The following is a 20,214-nucleotide window of genomic DNA, read 5'->3' on the forward strand; positions in this document are numbered from 1 at the left end:
AGACAGAGACAGAAAGTCATAGTCAGACCTTCACAAGTTTCCTCAATTTATGTAGACATAAATTATTATTATTATCATTATTATTATTATTATTGAGTTTTTCAAGTATCAGCAGGAAAGCCTTCACTTTCTGAATCTGAAGAAGGTAGATGAAAGAACATACAACATCAATTTTTTTTTTCTCACTGATTTTACATTTTAGTTTGTGTTAAGATGTTTATTGTAGTTCCTGTAGATACTACAGCATAGGTAAAACACGTTCATCTATAAAGTGTTATAAAATAAATACATTTTTATCATGCTCCACAGAAATAACTGATCAATCAAAAACCCTATCAGAAGGTGAGTTTCGATCCAAATCTATTGCAAATTTGTAACTACCTTCATTAAATCTGCAAAGGAAAATGTACATTTATGCACATTTCATTCAATACACAGAGGTAGCGCAGAGTGATATGGCAACATTTCTTTTTTCTAATGTTTTGGACATTGTATAATTTTAATCGATTACTTTCTGGTTACATAAACTGAAGACAAAACATGATTCCAAAATGGACTTTCTTTACAAAAACTATAAGTTACTGTATATCTGATTGTAGAAACATATTCACTATTAATATTTTACATGAAAAAAGTAAGTTTTATTCTACATTTTCAAAATGAAAAGTATCTAGAGGAAAAATTGTAGATTTTTGTTTTGATTTTCAAAACCAAACAAAACCTTGATTAATCAAACAAATTCGATATATTCCCCAGATCTACATATAGGAATTAAACAAATGATTATCATTATTGATTAATCTGTAAGAGGCTTATACAATCAAACCTTTAATTAATAATCAGAGGTTTCCCTTGGTTTCTGGAGGGCTGAGGGTGAGGAGTCCCCTCAACAAAGAATTTGACATTTTTCAAATAAAAACACATTATCTCCAGTTTTTCCCCTGGTTTTTCAGGGGTTAAGGTGCAGTTTTGGTTCCAGTATTTGTGGAAGGCTTAAGTTCATGGTTGTGGAATCTGAAGGTCCTTTCACATGAAATTATCTTTTAATTTAAGAATATATAATATAGCATAATTTTGGACCATTTCTTATATCGTGTCTGTATATGAGAACTGGAAAATCACCCAAAACATCTAAAAAGCTTGAAAGCAATCCTTGCAGAAATGGACTGTGTTCCAACTACAATCAGATCTGGGTCGTGTCATTTTAGTTTTGATGCTCTCTATTTGCTTTTAGGCCTAAATGTTCCAGTGTTTTACAATGAAATGATCTTATATGTATCCTGTTTTATTGGATTTGTCCGTGTGCTGCTTGTCCATCCACCAAATAATTCTGGTCAGAAACACTAAATATGACTCTCCAGTTTTACCTTTGTATTTTTAGCTTCACACATGGTGAGTCGATGATAAAGGCTGAATCATCAGTAAGTTCAGTCCATTCTTACTGTAAACCTACATGACGCAGGATAGTTTCTACGTCTGCTCCAGCTCTGATATTTCATCTCCTCTCCACTATGATCCATCTACACTCCTCACTCTCTCTCCCTGTTTCCTCATGCATCATTCCTTCTTGATTGCCACCTCTGGTTTTCCCAACAGCCTCTCAGCTTTCAGAAAAGGTGATACAGGAGACAGGGAGAAGCCCAGACAGATGGAGACACAAACAGTCTGCACATTAGCGGGAAAGACACAAGAGGAAAAAAAGAGGGAACTAGTCTTTGGACCCCAAGGGTTTATAAACACACCCACACTTAAATTAATTTAGGATGATGTTGCTAAGATACAAAGACTACAAGGCACCTCCTTCTTTTTCCTCATACTCATGCAAAGTCTTCAATTTCTCCACTTCTAAAGTTTCACATTTCACATCAGTTCAGTTCTTCGTCATCCATCGTAGTCTGGCAGTTTGCACACAAGAATCAAAAATGGATGTAGGAATGATATTTATCTTAAATTTTAATGTTCTGTGACACAGAAGCATCATCTGAGAAGCATCATATGATCATACTGTGACATTTCTCAGTTCATAAGTCACTTCCATGCAGCCAGGGATGCAAAAAGTAAGAAAAACACATAAATAAAATACAACAGGTGCAGACTGACTGACATCTGACTGACTCTAGAGCTGACACATCAAACCAGTGCAATGACAGATGGCTTTTAATGATGCATTTAAGTCCAGTGGGATTTATTTCTCTGAGCCAAGAGGAAAACAACAAGTTTAGAAATCATCCACTGATTCAACAAATACAGCCCAGAAGTACAAAAGAAACAATAATAGTTGAGCAAAGTACAGCGTTCATCAAAGTTGTTAAATCATTATTACTTTTCTTCTTTTTTTTTTGTTTACTTATAGTTCAATTTTCAGGAACTGACTGCTGCTTTTAGTCTGTCTTATTGTTAGTTTTAGATTTTCCAGTCATATGGGGAAAGCCTTAATTTACAGATGAAAATAAATCTTTATTAAAGGTCCTATATTGTAGAAATCCAATTTATTTATTTACACCTTGAACTATTAACGATAGGGAGAAACAAGAGTTAATTCTTCCTGCAAATCTATTTTGCTTTAGTTTGTGTTTCAATGGAGTTTCATGGAGTTTTTGTGTTTTTGTAACTGTTTATTTTAGTTTTAGCTAAAAAAAAATTGTTTTCACTGTTAGTTTCAGTCTTTGTTTGGAGCAGTATAAGTAACTATGACAACCCCGATGTTAAAGCTCAGTATCACACATACAAAATTACTACTTGACTTTACAAAGATGATAATTAAAAAATAATTATAATAATAAGGATAAATGATGCATTTACCATAAATATCCCTCATTACAATCTCTCACTGATACAATAGTCAGTAAAAGAGTCCTTACATCTGCTCATTTGATGAAAAATTTAACTAATGTCCACACTGTATCTATAACACGCATTATCCAAGTTGTTTTTCTCTAAGTGTGTATTCAGACATATATGAAGTGCAACAGGCTGTTACCGTCATAGTGGAGCTGCAGGTTTCAGCTCAGTGTTGTGAACTAAACACAGCTGACGACAGGACGAACAACAGGATAAACTCGACTACAATTAGGAAAAGTACATTAAGCTCTAACAAATCATTTTTGTAGTTCTGTTTTTACATTTTTATGTTTTTTCCAGTCTTCTTTAGCTAATCATGTTCTGTCTCTTCTACACAGAGATGAAACGGATATCCATGTTTCACTACAGAAATAAAATGTTTTCCTAAAATGGTGGTGGTTCTATTAAATAAGGTTAGAACAAACTGACCTCTACAGCTCTCCATCTATCAAATGTACCGACTGCTACTCTTACAGCAACAGTGTGTGTGTGTGTGTGTGTGTGTGTGTGTGTGTGTAGGCGGCTGTTCACTAATGGCTAAAACAACAACATGTTCTGTTGCCACTTAATTCAATATCAGGAACAATAACCACAGCTAGACAGGATCAACACAACCACACACACAGATGATGTTATTACGAATCTGCGTCTGGTTTCAGTTTGTTCTCTAATACCAACTCCTGTTTTTTGTGTTTTATACCTGAAATCAACCAACACACACTCATCATATCTCCTGCATTTGTTGACATTCATCCATTAGTCTTTTTTTTATTTTTATTTTTTTTTAAGTTTATCAATAATTGTTCAGTCAATAAAACATTGAAAATAGTGACAAATGTCCATCGTGGGCTCCTAGAAGAGTAACAACTGACTGTTAAAAAACATTTAGATTAAATATCATAGAAAACTACATTTTCATATTTCTACTGGAACTGGATGAAAACAGCAATTTTCTGTTAATTAAAATAGTAATGATGTTCTGCCCCTACAATGAATTTAAAAATCTAATCTCAGCTCTACTTTACAATATATCACACAATATTGTATATACAGCAGGATGACTAAGATAGAAAAGAATTAAAAGTGAACACGGAGCAAACAAAGAAAACAACCAAAGAACCACAAAATAAACAATAAACACCAGATATAATAACTGTAAGTCAAAACCACCTTACCAGGTAAACATGCACACATTGTTGATCCTCCCTGTCTTTTCACTGAATGAACACAGACATGGACAGAGAGAGAGAGAGAGAGAGAGAGAGAGAGAGAGAGAGAGAGAGAGAGGGAGAGGGAGGGTGAGGGAGACGCTGCCTGCCTTTCAGTCAGAGCTCGGGGACTTTTCGCTCCATTTCCTGATCTAGTCATTCTGTGATCTCTGATTGGCTTAGAGGGGGACGGAGCTCAACCTGCCACCTGATTGGCTGTCATTCAGGTAATGCCATTATCCCGCTGTGCTTCCTGTCAGGATCAGGTGCTATTTCTGTCCGACACACACAGACTCACACAGAAAACACAAGGTAATAACCGCTAATTAGCCGATAGCCCTCAGGGCCGTAGAGAGGAGGGGGCAATCCAATTTGGACCAATCAGATAACAGGGGAGGGAGGGGGTGAACAGGGTAAAAGGAGGTGGAAAAAAAATAAATGAAAGGGTCTAAACAGGAGAGAGGAAAGAAAGAAAGAAAGAAAGAAAGAAAGAAAGAAAGAAAGAAAGAAAGAAAGAAAGAAAGAAAGAAAGAAAGAAAGAAAGAAAGAAAGAAAGAAAGAAAGAAAGAAAGAAAGAAAGAAAGAAAGAAAGAAAGAAAGAAAAAGAACAATCAAAGAGGGATGCAAACTGTACCTTGACACTAGAGCAGGGGTGTCAAACTCATTTTAGTTCAGGGGCCACATTCAGCTAAATTTGATCTGAAGTGGGCCGGACCAGAAAAATAATAACATAATAATACATACATAATGTCAAACTTTCCTCTATGTTTTAGTGTGAAAAAAGTAAAATTACATTATGAAAATGTTTACATCTACAAACTATCCTTTAAAACAATGTGAATAACATGAACAAACTGAAAAAATAAGTGCAATTTTAACAATATTATGCTTCAGTTTATCATTTACAGACATATTGTTAAAATTGCACTTCCTTCTCTTAAGACATTTCAGGTGGTTCATATTTGTTCAGGTTATTCACAGTTTTTGCAAAATTATACTTTGTTTTAGCGTACATACATGAAAATGTTTACATTTACAAAGAGAAAAACTTGAAGTTGTGAGTATTTATAGGTTATTACCATAGTATTTTAGTGATCTGACCCACTTTAGATCATATTGGTCTGAATGTGGAAACTGAACTAAAATAATTGATAATATCTTAGTGTAATTTTTGCATTTCACAAATTCATCCAAAGGGCCAGACTAAACCCTCTGGCAGGCCGGATTTGGCCCCCGGGCCACATGTTTGACACCTGTGCACTAGAATACACAAGTTTTGCAGTATTTCTATCTACCAACCACACACTATTGGCATCACATTCTCTCTAAAGCAGGACTTTTGGAACCTTGGACCTTGTTTACCATGAGGGTCTAATTTACCAACTGGTCACTCAATGTGGACACTGACGTCCATCCTGCAGCTATTGTGCAGTTACATTGTGATACTGCAGACTACATTCACAGCATCTCTCCTCTTTATGTGATCTTTATTTCAGTCATGTTAGAAACTTCAGACCGTGACAATGTTCTGTTAGTATGGATGTAGTCTTAGTTAAAGAAGACCTTTAACTAGATGCACTTGATGGAAATGCCTGTAGATATTCACTCAGTATATCTGTCAAGTGTTGTGGGTGGATTTTTAATAGTTTGGAGCAGGAAAAAGTTATTCAATCACCGTCCATCCCTGCACCAATCCTTAAACATTCTGATCTTAACAAAGCATTATATACAGTATGTCTGAAATTAACCATTTTTCACCTTATTAGAGACTGAATAACTGTTGATCTGAACACCTGGGCTAGAGAAACAAACATCGAAATAAATAAATCACTGAAAACCACATTTTAAGCAATTGGTGTATAAAAACAGAACTGAATGTAAAACTATCTGTAACAAGTTTAGGTGACAGATTTTTTTCCCCATTTCCCAGTTTAGAAGGCTAATATTACCAATCAGGTAATAACAGAACCAACGTCTGCCAATGCTCATAGTTTGTCAAATGTCCTCTAAGCACAGATTAATCAAGTTGGTCTGTCGAGTTTGTTCACTATAAATACTGGTAAACTCAGTCATGGTTCATACTCTTCACACACAGACATAATCTTTATCAAACTAACAATTTTCAAAGGAATTGTCCCAAACTATCAACAGTGTTGTGTGTGAAAATCATCAGGAAACAATGAAGGAAATCTAAATAAATAAACATAATAAAATAATATACAACAAAATAACTAATAACACAAATAATATCAAATAGAAAAGACAAAAATTATGAAATACTGAGTCCAAAATTCTATGTGACTGGATGTCACAGTATCAATACATAGGTATTAAATATCTATATAGGTATTAAACCACCCTGACGGGGGATCAATAGACAATAAGGCAGTTTGATTAGTTCTGTATTTATAGAACTTTCTATATATTTATGTCTGTCACAATTAACAGGTCTTCCAACACATATGGTACAACCTAGATGAACATTAAGTGAATCCCTCATTTTCCAAATCCTTTATTCCTCAGGAGGGTCACATGGATGCCAGAGCCTATCATAGCTACCAGAGGGCAAAGGTGAGGTCCATCTGGGACATGTCGTCAGCTCATCACAGGGAACAACTATTCACTCTCATATATTCATATTTACAAGCCATTTAGATTGACCAGTTCACCTATTCAAATGTGCAAATGTCTTTGGACGGTGGGAGGAAACAGGAGAACCTGGACAGAACCCACCCAGACCCAGGCAGAACATACAAACTCCACACAAAAAAGCCCACATCGGGCGGTTCTGAAATCAAACCCTCTGGCTGTGAGGCCACAGTTGTAACCTCTGCACCACCGCGTATCCATGATTAAATCAAATGATCAAGAAACCCCCTCCCCCTTCTAGCAACAACACTTCTTCTTTCTTCTTCTCCATCGCTCTAAATAGACACTCCACTATTAGTAGCAACAATAATACTATTCTTTAAATATTTTATAAAGTAAAATTTGGTATTTTTATTAATTTTCATAGTGTTTTTTCTAATTATCATATCCTGAGACCCAGCAACGCATATTTGTCCTCTGTAGAGGACAAGTTTCACAGCTTTATTTAAAAAAACAAAAAACTGTTCATTGCTAAGGAAATTCCATAAAAATACTGCATTATGCTGTTTCCAATAAAGACAAATATTTATTGTAACAAAGTAAAAACTTTCACCTTCCTGGGTCTCTGGAGGATATTGTTTGTTTATATTTTTTTGTATTTTATATTTGCATGTGTCACTGAAAATGTGTTTCACATAGAAGGAGAAAAATAATGAGACAAGAATGACAACATTTTGTTTGTGCAACATGTAATCAAAATAAGTCTTTCAATAGAAATCGAAATCACAAAATATGTGGTGACTGCTTATTTAGAGCTGTTAACGTCAACAACTAAATAATTCATACAGACAGTCTCCTTTTGTTGCAGTAATTTCTTTCTTATAATACAGTGCATGCTCTGTGTACTCTGCCTTCTATAATAGTAAAGGCTCCAGTGGATTATGTCAGAATTGGCCTGAATAATAAAAGCACTGTCAGCAAGTCATCTTTTTACACCGTGTTCATGCAACTTCTCCTCAAAGCGCTGGCAGGAAAAACGTGAGCAGCACGTGCAGCATTCATGTCACTGAGATCACACACACACACACACACACACACACACACACACACACACACACACACAGCTGAATGAGTGGGTTGGCGTGAGGTTATGATTATTTACGCTTGTGTTGACTTCTTTGAGAAAAAAGGCTCCAATTCAGAGCAGAGTCTGACATTAGAGCCTCTTATTCTGCATCCTTTCCGTATATTTAATATCTGACTTAAATGCTGATGTAAAATAATGAAAATCATTATCACAGCATTATCTAGAGAGCCTTTATCCCTTTTTAAGCTAAGAGCAGATTAAGGAGCCCAGTATATTACTGTTTAAATTACATCTTTATGCTTTACAACACTGACGACACACAAGGATCAAAAATCACAAAGCTGCAAATTGAGCTACCACTCTGGTCCTGGATGAATCATATTTCTCTCTGTGGGTTTGAAGTGGCGTCAAAGTTCCCTCCACAAGCAGACGTAACACACACCACTGACATTAAATATTCAATAGTTTAACACACACGCACTAATCGGTGAGTCTAGTGTGTAGGCTGAGGTTTGCACTTGAACACAGTGAACAGACCTGCTGTGATTCTGCGTTTATATCTGCAGGTAAAACAGAAACAGACACTCTTAAACCAACACACTTTAAACCTGCAGATCATGGATGCACTCTCCATTATCTCCTGCTTTTTCTTCTAATGTTTATTCAGTACAGAATCTTTTTATCTCAATACTAGGTTTCAGTTCAGTGCATTAATGTGTCTTTATGAGAAAGAGACAAAGATCTGATGTAAATGTTGGTGTTAAATGGCATCAAATGATTTCTAGTCAAATCACCACTAACAAAAATATAACGTGCCCACACTTGAAAACCTCGGCCTTCAGTCCACACCAAAGTTTTTGCACATACGGACAGACAGACTGACGGATGGACGGATGACAAACTGACAACAATACCCTGCAGCAAAGGCTGACAGTAAAAAGACAAAAACATAATTAATAGGCCTGAGTGATTACAACAATAATGAGTCTTTCCATCACAGTAAACACAATTATCATTCTATATACTGTATACTTCTTTAATGTTGAAGGTTTATGTGGTTTACACTGTCAGCACTGTTGTATTTTGCTTGGGTATATTTTTTTACGTTGGGGAAACTTTTTATCATGATACTAATTACAATCAAAACTAGAAAAGCACTCAGAAAGCGCAGACCTCCACCAAGGCAGATCACTCCCCCCGATCACCACCAAAATGTAATCATTTGTTCCTTGTGCCAGTATCAACATTTCCTCAAAAATTTCATCCAAATCCGTCCATAACTTTTAAAGTTATCTTGGTAACAGACAGACAGACAGACAGACAAACCCCGATGAAAACATAACCTCTGCCGTTCCTTGGCAGAGGTAATAACTGAATATTGTACTAAGTGTCTGTGAAGGCTTGTTTGTCTTGCTACCATCACTTTCTTCTTGTTGCATTTTCTACAAATAAAGTAACACAACATGCTTGAAAACCCTCGGCCTTCAGTCCACACCAAAGTTTTTGCACATACGGACGGACAGACGGACAGACAGACGGACGGACAGACGGACGATGAACTGAAGACAATACCCTGCAGTGAGGGCTGAGGAAAAACCACAAAGAACTGTCTGGTTTACTACATATTCACTCAAAACATTTCACATCTCAGAAGCTTGAATGATTCTAAAATCTCTGTTTCGTCAACAGTGGGATATGTAAAACTAGTTTTAGAAAACGGTAAAATTAAGTAACACAAGAAAATATCACAACATTTTGTTACATTGACAGTGCAAAGAAAATTAATGTTGACATCGTACTAATTCATTTTCATACTGAAAGTTATACACTACAGCCATAGCTTCTGATCTCCAAGGAAAATCTACATTAGAAAATTATATTTGAGTACGACATAGAATTATTCATTATCATTTTATTTAATTTTGCTGCCCTACTTTAAGCAACTTTTTCCTTCTTTGGTTTTATTTTTTTCCTTATCACTCCATTGCTTTCGTGTTCTATGTTTTAATGCTCTGTTTTAGACATGTATGTACTGTGAGCTACACAAATCAGCCTCCATGTCTTTATGTCCTTCAGCAACAACTCAAATAAACCTATGCATTTTGTAAACAGTGAACACCATGAAATTCAACATTAATCTGCACAAATGACACATTTACAAGAGCCCTGATATTAGCAAAATCACAATAAGGAGCAAAAAGGTCAAATCTGCAAGATACCATTGTAAGTGTAGCACTGTGGTGTGACAGAGATGTCCAAATATTCTCTTGATGTAAGATAAGACAGGTTTTGGGGTGTAGACCCAAAATGACATCATAATTTTTACCTCCGCCAAGGAGGCTATGTTTTTGCCACCGTTGGTTTGTCTATCTGTCTGTCTGTCTGTCTGCCTGCCTGTCTGTCTGTCTGCCTGTCTGTCTGTCTGTCTGTCCGTGCACAAGATAACTCAAAAAGTTATGAATGGATTTGGATGAAAATTTCAGGAAATGTTGATACTGGCACAAGGAACAAATGATTAAATTTTGGTGGTGATCGAGGGGGGGCACTGATCTGCTTTGGCGGGGGTCTGCGCTCTCCGGGTGCTTTTTTAGTTATTTTTGCTTTTTTTTTTTTTTTTTTTTTTTTTTTTTTTAGAAAAAATGGATTGCAATATATGGACATTTCCACTCATTTCATGCCTCATTCATCACAAAATCTGTAAAAGTTTGTATAATTTTTATGTGCATCATTCGGCCCATTCAACTCAGCATGTGAACTGATAACTATAAATACAGTGTTGCCCATAAAACTGGAATAATTTTGTTTTCAGCCACATTCCTCTTTTTATTCATATTAATGCACATCAGTAATCACCTTTGAACAGGCGTAATGATTACATACTGAGTTCCCGTTACACTTTATCTATCAAGAATAAATGATATTGTCACAATCATTTCATGTGGAGTGATGTTTTATTTTAACTTTATAGGCAATAGTTTTGTGTGTGTTACAACCAGTTTTCAGTCACTGGCCTTCAACCATCATTCTGAACTAAAGATAAGTCTGAACACTCTAACATATCTGTGAAGGTGAGGACCAGATATAATGTCTTAATTTTCTAGGTTGGGTCCTCACTTCAGTTTGGTCTTTACTGTGAACTGGTTCTCATAAAGACAGTAAGACAAACATTCACACTCACACACACACACACGCACACACACACAGTGGTATGCTGCAGGCATGTGGTGCAGGGGTGGGAGGTGACTTCAGACCATCTGGGACTTACACAACTCCTCCTTTCACACACTCAGCTTTCAAGAAAATAAATTTCACTTTATTCAGCATAACAGAGCTGAAATTTGCAATTACTTTACTTATCTTCCTAATTAAATAATGATGTTGATTATGAGATATTATAAGCAGATACTAATGATCTTCAAACATAGAGGTTGGATCTGCAAGTCAAGCTCTAGCCTTTTAATTATATAATTATGCATCTTACGCATATAATAGTAAAAAGGTAAGTTTCAGTCTAAACTCTTTGAACTTTCTAACAACTGAAAATACAATGCATTACAGAAACAAATTTCCAAGGTTTAGTTGAGCTGTGGTGGAGTTGCCCAAAATGCACACACAAATTTAGCACTCATTTCTAATTAAAACCATGATTTTCAATTAAAAAAATGTATGCTTGCTCCTTATTTTGTAATGTCTCTGTTAAAAAAATGCTTGGTTCTCATCACAAAACAAATCCCAAAACAAACTTCACAAAAGCACCAAGCAGCAACATCCAGGACTGTAAAATTAGGCTAATGCAGATGGTCAAGACTGTAGTTCTTGAAATGGCCACTGGGGGCTGTCTCCAAAAGTGAGTCAAACTTTACAGCTGAAATAACCCTGGTTACAGCCTGGCCCAAATGATTTTGGTCTCCATAATTCATTTCCTACTCTGTGATTATAAAGGCAGTAAATTTTTATGTAACTCACCTCTGCATAAGCTCTGCATAATTAAGGAGTAGCTGCTGTGATTGACAGGTGAGTGTCGTCTCTGTCTGCTACGCTGTGTGGGCTTTGACTGAGATGGCTTGGCTGCCTTGTTGGACATTTTGATCTCTGATGTTTGTTCTTTGAGCTTTAGCCATTAGCTGATGTTAGTATTAATTCCTACTGGACTATAATGTCTACCATCGAACCAAATTACCTCAGGTAGTGATCATGTCTGTGTTTATACATTCCACAACAACAGCATTACTGTTATTAAACACTATGAATTACTATCAAACACTGTTGGTTTAAGCTGATGAACAACCTGGGTGAGTGGCATTTAACATTATAGTTAGTCAGTGTAGTTGATGTTTTCAGGAAGTTAATGTTTCTTTGCTCTTTTTCCAGCTGGAGTCAGATAAGTCAAATAAGGCCACAACATGGTAAGAGTTTGAAGTATGTCATGTTGAAAACAAACCAACGTGAGACATCACAGAGGGTTTATCAACTATGGTCTATGGTAAGAACCTGTAAAGATTTAAGAGGTTCAGGCACGCAAAACTTATCAAAAATGAAACATTCCACTTTATCCAGCTCATACATTCCTTCTGATCACAGTGAAATAAATAAACTGAGACAAAGTCACATCAGTATTTTCCATGCCCATAAACAGAGCCATGTATAGATGAGTAGAAACTAATCCTGACTGTCATCTGTCAGAGTCCTTTGGGACGTGATTCTGTCACAAACGGTCCTCCTCTTTCTCTCTGTCCATTAGTGACGTATTTGTCATAGTGATGTGATGGAACGCTAACAGCCTGCAGGGACAGGTCATGTGACCACAAACAGGAAGTCAATTAACACAGAAAGAGAGAGAATGGGGTTATGTAAGGCAGTGTTGAGCCTCACAGCGGTTTATCATTGATAAAAGCAGGAAAGGGCAGTAGGGGACGGAGTGGGTTGAAAAACACATCACAAGTCCAACTAAAACTATTGTCTGGAATATAATATTCATAATTTTTAAAAAAATTCTATTACAGTCAAATATTTTCCACAAGAAATGATGTGTGACATTAAAACCAGATATTTCATGATAACCTTAAAAATAATATGATAAAATATAATCTATATTTAAACAACAACACTATTATTTATCAGTATACTCTGAACTAAAGCTACCACTTAGATTTAACTAAACAAATAGTTCAAATCCTTCCACTTGATAATTAATGCAGTAATTAATATGTTTCAGTCTCCCTTCGCTTACACACACACACAACACATACACCACGTATTTTGATTGAATAATGTAATTTCCATAGTATAATATTAGATTTTAGAACCAGAAACACCATACAATGAGTAAACTCAACATCTTGACAGACTGAAGCTGGAGCAGTGAGGAAAGAACACACTGTTGATTTGTCTGTAATCCAGATATGAATCTAACCTAAATGTTTGGGATCAACATTTTCTTTAAAACTAGGAGGAGAAGCAGAAGTTGGTGACATGAGGGGTCTCTGCATCTCCTACGAGGCATGATGTTGTATTAGTGTAATCAGTTTGGTGCTAAAATATTGAGTTGTTCTGCGTAGTCTGAGGTTTGTTTTTTAAATTCAGATTTCAAATACATTTTTCATGAACTGTGTGTATGTTTTATTCATCAGACTTTGTGCAGGGTGACCTATATCCAGTGATGGAGGTAATGTTTTACAAATACTCATTAGTGCAACCAAATGCCAACACAACCAGTCCACTGCTCAAAATAAAAAGACATAGAAGTGAACTGTAGTACACACAAAGACCTGAATGAATGTGAACCACATTCAGTAGAGGCTGAGGCTGAATGGAGACCAGTTATCATTTAATCATTTGAATGACAGAGGCAACCATTTACAAAACCTGCATCAAACGTAAATGTGGATTTCAAATGTATAAAAACACCCTACATACGATGTTTCCCACATTCAAGAGTCTTTAAAAATTAATTAATTAATTACAAAAAAAAAAACACTTTTGCCCCTACTTTATAGAATGATTTACAGAAATTTGCACTGAAATTATGGAACTTGTCCTTTATTCATCTTGACCTTCTTTTACTATTTTATTCTCTCTCCATTCTCTAAATTACATTTGACCTGCACCTTACACCACCGGTATGCTGACCTTCACACCTCATTTGATTATCTTTTGTTATGTGTATATTTCATTTATTCCTGTTACATAAACCTTTACCTTTTACTTTACAAGCCATGGTATGGCACTCATTTTGTCATGGCCCTGAGCCAATAATGTCTATATATACATACATACATATACACAGTAACTGGACAATTATTTATTTGTTTTAAGCATTACAGTTGTTTCTTTGTTGTGTCTTGATTTATTGTTGTGTTTATGCTACTCTCTTGAGCAGGTTACTCTTCAAAAAGACATTTTTAATGTCAGTCAGGATTTAATTTGGCTAAATAAAGGGTATATAGTCATGGCCAACAGTATTAGCAGTGACACAAAATGACTCTTTGTAAAAATGTGATTATCCATTTATGTTCCAAACTGCTTAGTCCTGGAGAGGGCCATGGGGGGTCAGAGTCTGTCCCAGCTACGACTGGGCGAAGGTGGGGTACACCCTGGATGTGCCATCAGTTCATAACAGGGCTGACATATGAGACGAACATTCACACCTACAGGCGATTTACACTGATCACTTAACGTATTAAGAAGCATGTCTTTGAACAGTGGGAGAAAGGAATATCTGAAGAGACCCCACACAGACATCCAAAAACGTAAAAGTCTTTGAAACTTTTAGAAATCATTAGAGGTATTCTTCAGTTTACCTCAGAAAAATGTGGGGGAAAAAAGTAACAAATGAAGCCTCAAAGCCTGCAGAAACATGAGTCATATCTGCACACATCCACGGAAACAACCAATAGTTTTGCTGATGCTATAGTGAAGGAGTCAGTATTTCTCATCACACAATAATCTCATCACAAATTAAAAAAACAAAAACTGCCTTTTGATGTGTCTATCACATCTGCAGACCATGCCACAACTTTCATCTGTCATTAAAGTTTTCAGAATTGGTTTGCTTTTCCATACAGTTGTTTGATGATATTATTGAGGTGGATGATGGAAGAGGATGAAACAGAATGAGGACAGAAGCAGTCAGAGGGAGGAGAACTCAGAGCTTTCAGGAGCCACGATATCAAATGTAAGATTACAGACAGCCTGGGGAAATACCTCCAGTGTAGTTTTACACATCCCAACATACCTCCACACTTCATTATGACACTGAATAATTAACACAACCGGCTCAGTCTGATGTGTTAATTATTCATAACAAGATGTATCAGATGACAGATTAAAAAGAAGCCAATAAAAAATATGACTTTGGTGTGCAAAGGTGTTAAATCTTTAATATGAATGAAAAATACAACTTTTACTCAAGTGCAATTTCAGCACAGCAATAGTACTTGAGTAAAATTTATTATTTATTTATTTAGTATTTAGTACAGTTCCAGCTTTGTGGAAATGGTGACTTCTGGATCCTGACCTGTGTGAAGACTGAACCAGATTCAGACCCAGTGGGAGACAAACACACCACTGAAACAAACAGACAAACCTTCTATAAACTCCCACCACCCACATCTGAATTTTCATTTCCGGCGGTAGTTTCACCAGACTGTCTTCACTCCCACAATTCATCTGTGACAGTGACACTCTAGGTTGTTCCATCAGAGGATTGTGGAAATCTTGGCAGTGTGACTTGACACCAGAGTCATGAAGATTTACAAGAAAAAAAAAGAATAATCTGCTAAAATTATGCCATAAATAAGTAATGGCTTGCCGTAGAGTAGAATTACACTGTTCTGCAATTATGCAAAATACATAGTTCACCATTTTGCAAATTGAGCTACTTGTTTGTTTTCTTTTTTGCACAGTAAACAAGTGTGAGATGCTCTTACTCACATCAGATATGGACCTTTTTTGATGTTTTGACTTTTTAGTACTTCCCATCTTCAAAACCAGATTGTGGACACACATTTCTTTTAAATCTGTATGTTAAAACTGATGATATCAACAGTTTTATGAGCTAAACAATTACCATTATTATTTTTATTTATTTATTTTTTATGATCAGAAGAAGTTTTGGTTTGCATTCCAATGAAAACTCCTCTACTCTGTAGCAACTGCAATATCATGAAAGATCCTTGTTTTACATGTTTTAGGTAACAGGACACACACTGTTTCACTAATGAAAACATAATTATTTATATTATACTCACTTCTATTCAGTGGTGCTGCTTGCCATTAGGCAAGGCAGGCAGCTGCTTGGGGCCCCTAAGCCAGCAGGGGCCCCCAAAGGACCAACAGACTTGACACAAACAGTCTAAAGGATAAGTTCACTACACAGCAGCAGTGAGAAGTTGCAGTAACAACTAGCTGTCTCAAATTCTCTGAAGGGGCCCCTTGAGTCCAAATTGCCCCTCCCCCACCTGTGTATGTATGTATGTATGTATGTATGTATTTATTTATTTATTTATTTTTGCTTGGGGCCCCAGGGGACCCTTTCTGCGCCACTGCTTCTATTATAAGATCCCTTTAATGGGATTCCAGACCTTATATATTCATAAAGGAACATACACTGCCTGGCCAACCACCTGGATTTAACTAAGCAAATAGGTACGAGCCTCCTATTGGATAATTACTGCATAAGCGATTATCTTTCAGCTGGCAACAAGTTGTTTAACCCTAACTTATGTAATGAGTAGCTTCTCATTTCTTATGCCGCGTTTCCACTGTGTGGTACTGGCTCGACTCGACTCGGCTCAGCCTTTTTGCGTTTCCATTATGAAAAAGGACCTGGAATCTGGTAGCCGGTACTAGTTTTTTGGTATCACCTCTGCCAAGGTTCCAAGCGATACTAAACTGTGACGTATAACTCTGCAGACCACTGATTGGTCAGACAGTTTTCTCTGTGATCCGCCGTTTTACAAAAAACAGATGCGGAAGTTTACAGTATAATAGTGGTACATTAATCCACATGATAACAGCCCAAAACTACACCATGGTCGGTCAAGGAGATTCAGTCTTTGGTGGCCGACGTAAAAATTCAGACAAGACAACAGCAACGAGCGAGTTTTCAGCAACTCTCTGAGCAGACGACACGGAAGTAACACGCCGCATCGCTATGACGTCCAGGTACTGTAAAGTCAGTAGTATCCTGTAATGGAAACGGTCTCCAGGAATACCGAGCCGAGCCGAGCCGAGCCAAGTCAAGCTGGTTCCACGTAGTGGAAACGCAGCATTAAACATTCATACATAAACATAAAGCATTTTAATATTTAGCCAACTTAGTTTGTGCAGTGCTATTCACCCGATGTCCCCTTTCCCCACTCCCCTCCGGGGGAGTGGCTACTTTTTCAGTTGTAACCACTTGGGAGCCAATGATGGCAGGATCTGCGCTGACCCATCTGTGTCCTGCCCTGTCCTGTGTCCTGACCCCCTCCCCCACCTGTCTGGATGGACGTCCTCGGCCTCACCACTGTGGATGGGCCTCCTCGCCCCTGCCTGTCTCATCCAGCGGGATGGACCCCCCATGTGTCCACCCTACTGCATCCTTGTAGACTAGAACTACATCTGCAAATGGACGTCCATCAGTCCTGGTGCATCTATAGCCTGTCCATCCATGGGAGTGGATCTCTCCTTCACTGTGGTTCTCCCCGAGGTTTCTCCCTTTTCCCACTGGGTTTTGAGTTTTTCCTTGCCGAGAAGGAGGGTCTAAGGACGGGGGATGCCCTGGACACTACTCATTTTCTTGCTGTTCATTTGACTGTTGTTTACTCTAACTGACTCTGTAAAGCCCTTTGAGATAACCTTGTTGTGATATTGGGCTATACAAATAAAGTTGAATTGAATTGAATTGAATTGAAAACAACCATGCCGAAAGATACATCCCGTGGTTGTGGAATAGATGTTAGTCTGTTTGAGGAAGGTCAAATCATTGGCATGCATCAAGCAGAGAAAACATCTAAGGAGATTGCAGAAACTACTGCAATTGGGTTCAGAACTGTCCAACGCATTATTAAAAGCTGGAAAGATAGCGGGGAACCATTGTCTTCGAGAAAAAAATGTATTCAGAAAAAAAATTCCTGATTGATCGTAATCAGTGATCACTTAAAAGTATGGTGAAATCAAATCAAAGAAAAACAACAGTAGAACTCAGGGCTATGTTTAATAGTGAAAGTAAGAGCATTTCCACACGCACAAGGTGAAGGGAACTCAAGGGATTGGGACTGAACACCTGTGTAGCCTTAAGAACATAACATGCTGCGCACTTTTAACACTCCACAGCCAAATATAGTGTAAGATTCTGTTGAAAGTTACTGCCCTATAATTTAGATGAGATTGTCTTCATGTAAAACTTATTACATACATATTTATATTTGAAAGTACTCAGATATTATAACGGCACAAGGCTGTTTCAAGAAAACATATCACCCCAAAAAACCAAGCCATGCTACACAGTATAAATTTGGTGGGCATGTCTCCATTTGATGCCATTTGCCATTTGGCTTCTGCTCCGTGCCAAGATGCATCCACAGTATAAATTTGGTGCCGATATTTTAAAGCATTGTTCAGATAATGCGATTACATTGTTGAATGGACAGACACACAGACGACAAAACGATTACAATACCCCTTCGGCCAGAAGTTAGCTGAGGGGAAAAAAACACTAATCAGTGAGGCTAACTCAAAAAAAAGGGCTTCAATTTGTTAAAGAGCACAAAGATTGGACTGTGGAGTAATGGAAGAAGGTCATGTGGTCTGATGAGTCCAGATTGACCTTGTTCCAGAGTGATGGGTGCATCAGGGTAAAAAGAGAGGCAGATGAAGTGATTACCCATCATGCCTAGTGCCTACTGTACAAGCCTGTGGGGGCAGTGCTATGATCTGGGGTTGCTGCAGTTGGTCAGGTCTAGGTTCAACATTATGTGCCCAAAGAATGAGGTCAGTTGACCTAAATACACTGAATGACCAGGTTATTCCATCAATGGATTTTTTTCTTCCCTGATGGCACGGGCATATTCCAAGATGACAATGCCAGGATTCATTGGGCTCAAACTGTGAAAGAGTGGTTCAAGGAGCATGACACATCATTTTCACACATGGATTGGCCACCACAGAGTCCAGACTTGAACCCCTTCGAGAATCTTTGGGATGTGCTGGAGAAGGCTTTATAGAGCAGCCAGACTCTCCCATCATCAGAACTAGATCTTGGTGAAGAATGTATGCAACACTGGATGGAAATAAATCTTGTGACACTGAAGAAGCTGATCAAAACAATGCCACAGCGAATGCATGCCATAATCAAAGCTAAAAGTGGCCCAACAAAATATTAGAGTGTGTGACCGTTTTTTTTGATAGTGACTTTTTTTGGCCAGGTAGTGTATATAGAATCATTAATGTTCTTTAACAAACAAGCATCTTCTCCAACTGTTTCATTTGCCTACACAATAAATGCCCCTACATGGATTTCTATGTAAAGAACTTTAAGTTTTTGATAGCATCCATAGTCTGCAAGCATTAACAAAGTAGAATACAGAGCAATACAAACATGGACAAATGTTAAATATTACACCTTTAAGTAAAAATATTGAACACCTATTAAATTATTTTTCCACTGCCCTTGTCAAACTGTCTATCATCAGCACATGTCACCAAATCATGCAACTAATCTGAGTATCAATGATTTAATAAATCAACTATTCACTGCAGGTCTTCAAACTCTACACACCTATCATAAACATAAGGAAAATTCCTAATGGTATTGCATGTTTGTTGGATTCTGTGCATTATTTCTCCATCGGCTCAACAGAACTAGAGGTCACTCAGTGATTTTCAGCTTCATATTTCCATTTTAACTGTATTTCAGTGATTGTTGCACACTGTAAACACAGCTGCGGCTGACTCATACACAGAGAACCTGCAGTCACACAGAGTTAGTGTTCAGTATCTAGGACACAAACCATTTGAGCAGTGAATGCGGACAATAAAGTGTTCTAGACCTGTCTCTGTGTCACTGCTCAGTTCTGTTTCCTTCATATTTAACTACTGTCCACCTGTTTGTTTCTGTACATCTTTTTCTGTCTGTTCTCATTTCTTTCCGTCTCAATGTCACACTGAAGGTTGCTGCTGTTTATCTAAGAGTTATGCAACCAGCCATTGTGAAGGTAAGTGGGTCTCACATACACACTGATGATTAGCGTTGCCATAGCAACTGGGAGTGCAGGATGTCTCCTCCTATGCTGTTGCTACAGACAAGTCTGTGATGCATCAGCAACTCCTCATCCATCATTCACTTCCTGTCTGTCTAATCTGACCCACTCTGCATTACTCGCCTGTAACCCTTGTGAGGGGGTACACGACCCCCCATTTATCAAACCATCAGAACAATGAGTCCACAATGGAAAACACATCACTCTACAATATCTCCTAGATATTTAACATGTGTAGATTTCAGGC

General features: G+C 37.4%; 1 protein-coding gene across 1 annotated transcript in view; it reads right to left on the reverse strand.

Moving 5' to 3' along the window:
- The window catches only part of ptprr (protein tyrosine phosphatase receptor type R), a 55,616-nt gene that overhangs the window by 27,271 nt on the left and 8,131 nt on the right, over positions 1-20,214 (reverse strand). The window lies entirely within an intron of this gene.

Source organism: Sphaeramia orbicularis, chromosome 12 (assembly GCF_902148855.1).
Source record: "Sphaeramia orbicularis chromosome 12, fSphaOr1.1, whole genome shotgun sequence".
Lineage (NCBI taxonomy): Eukaryota > Metazoa > Chordata > Actinopteri > Kurtiformes > Apogonidae > Sphaeramia > Sphaeramia orbicularis.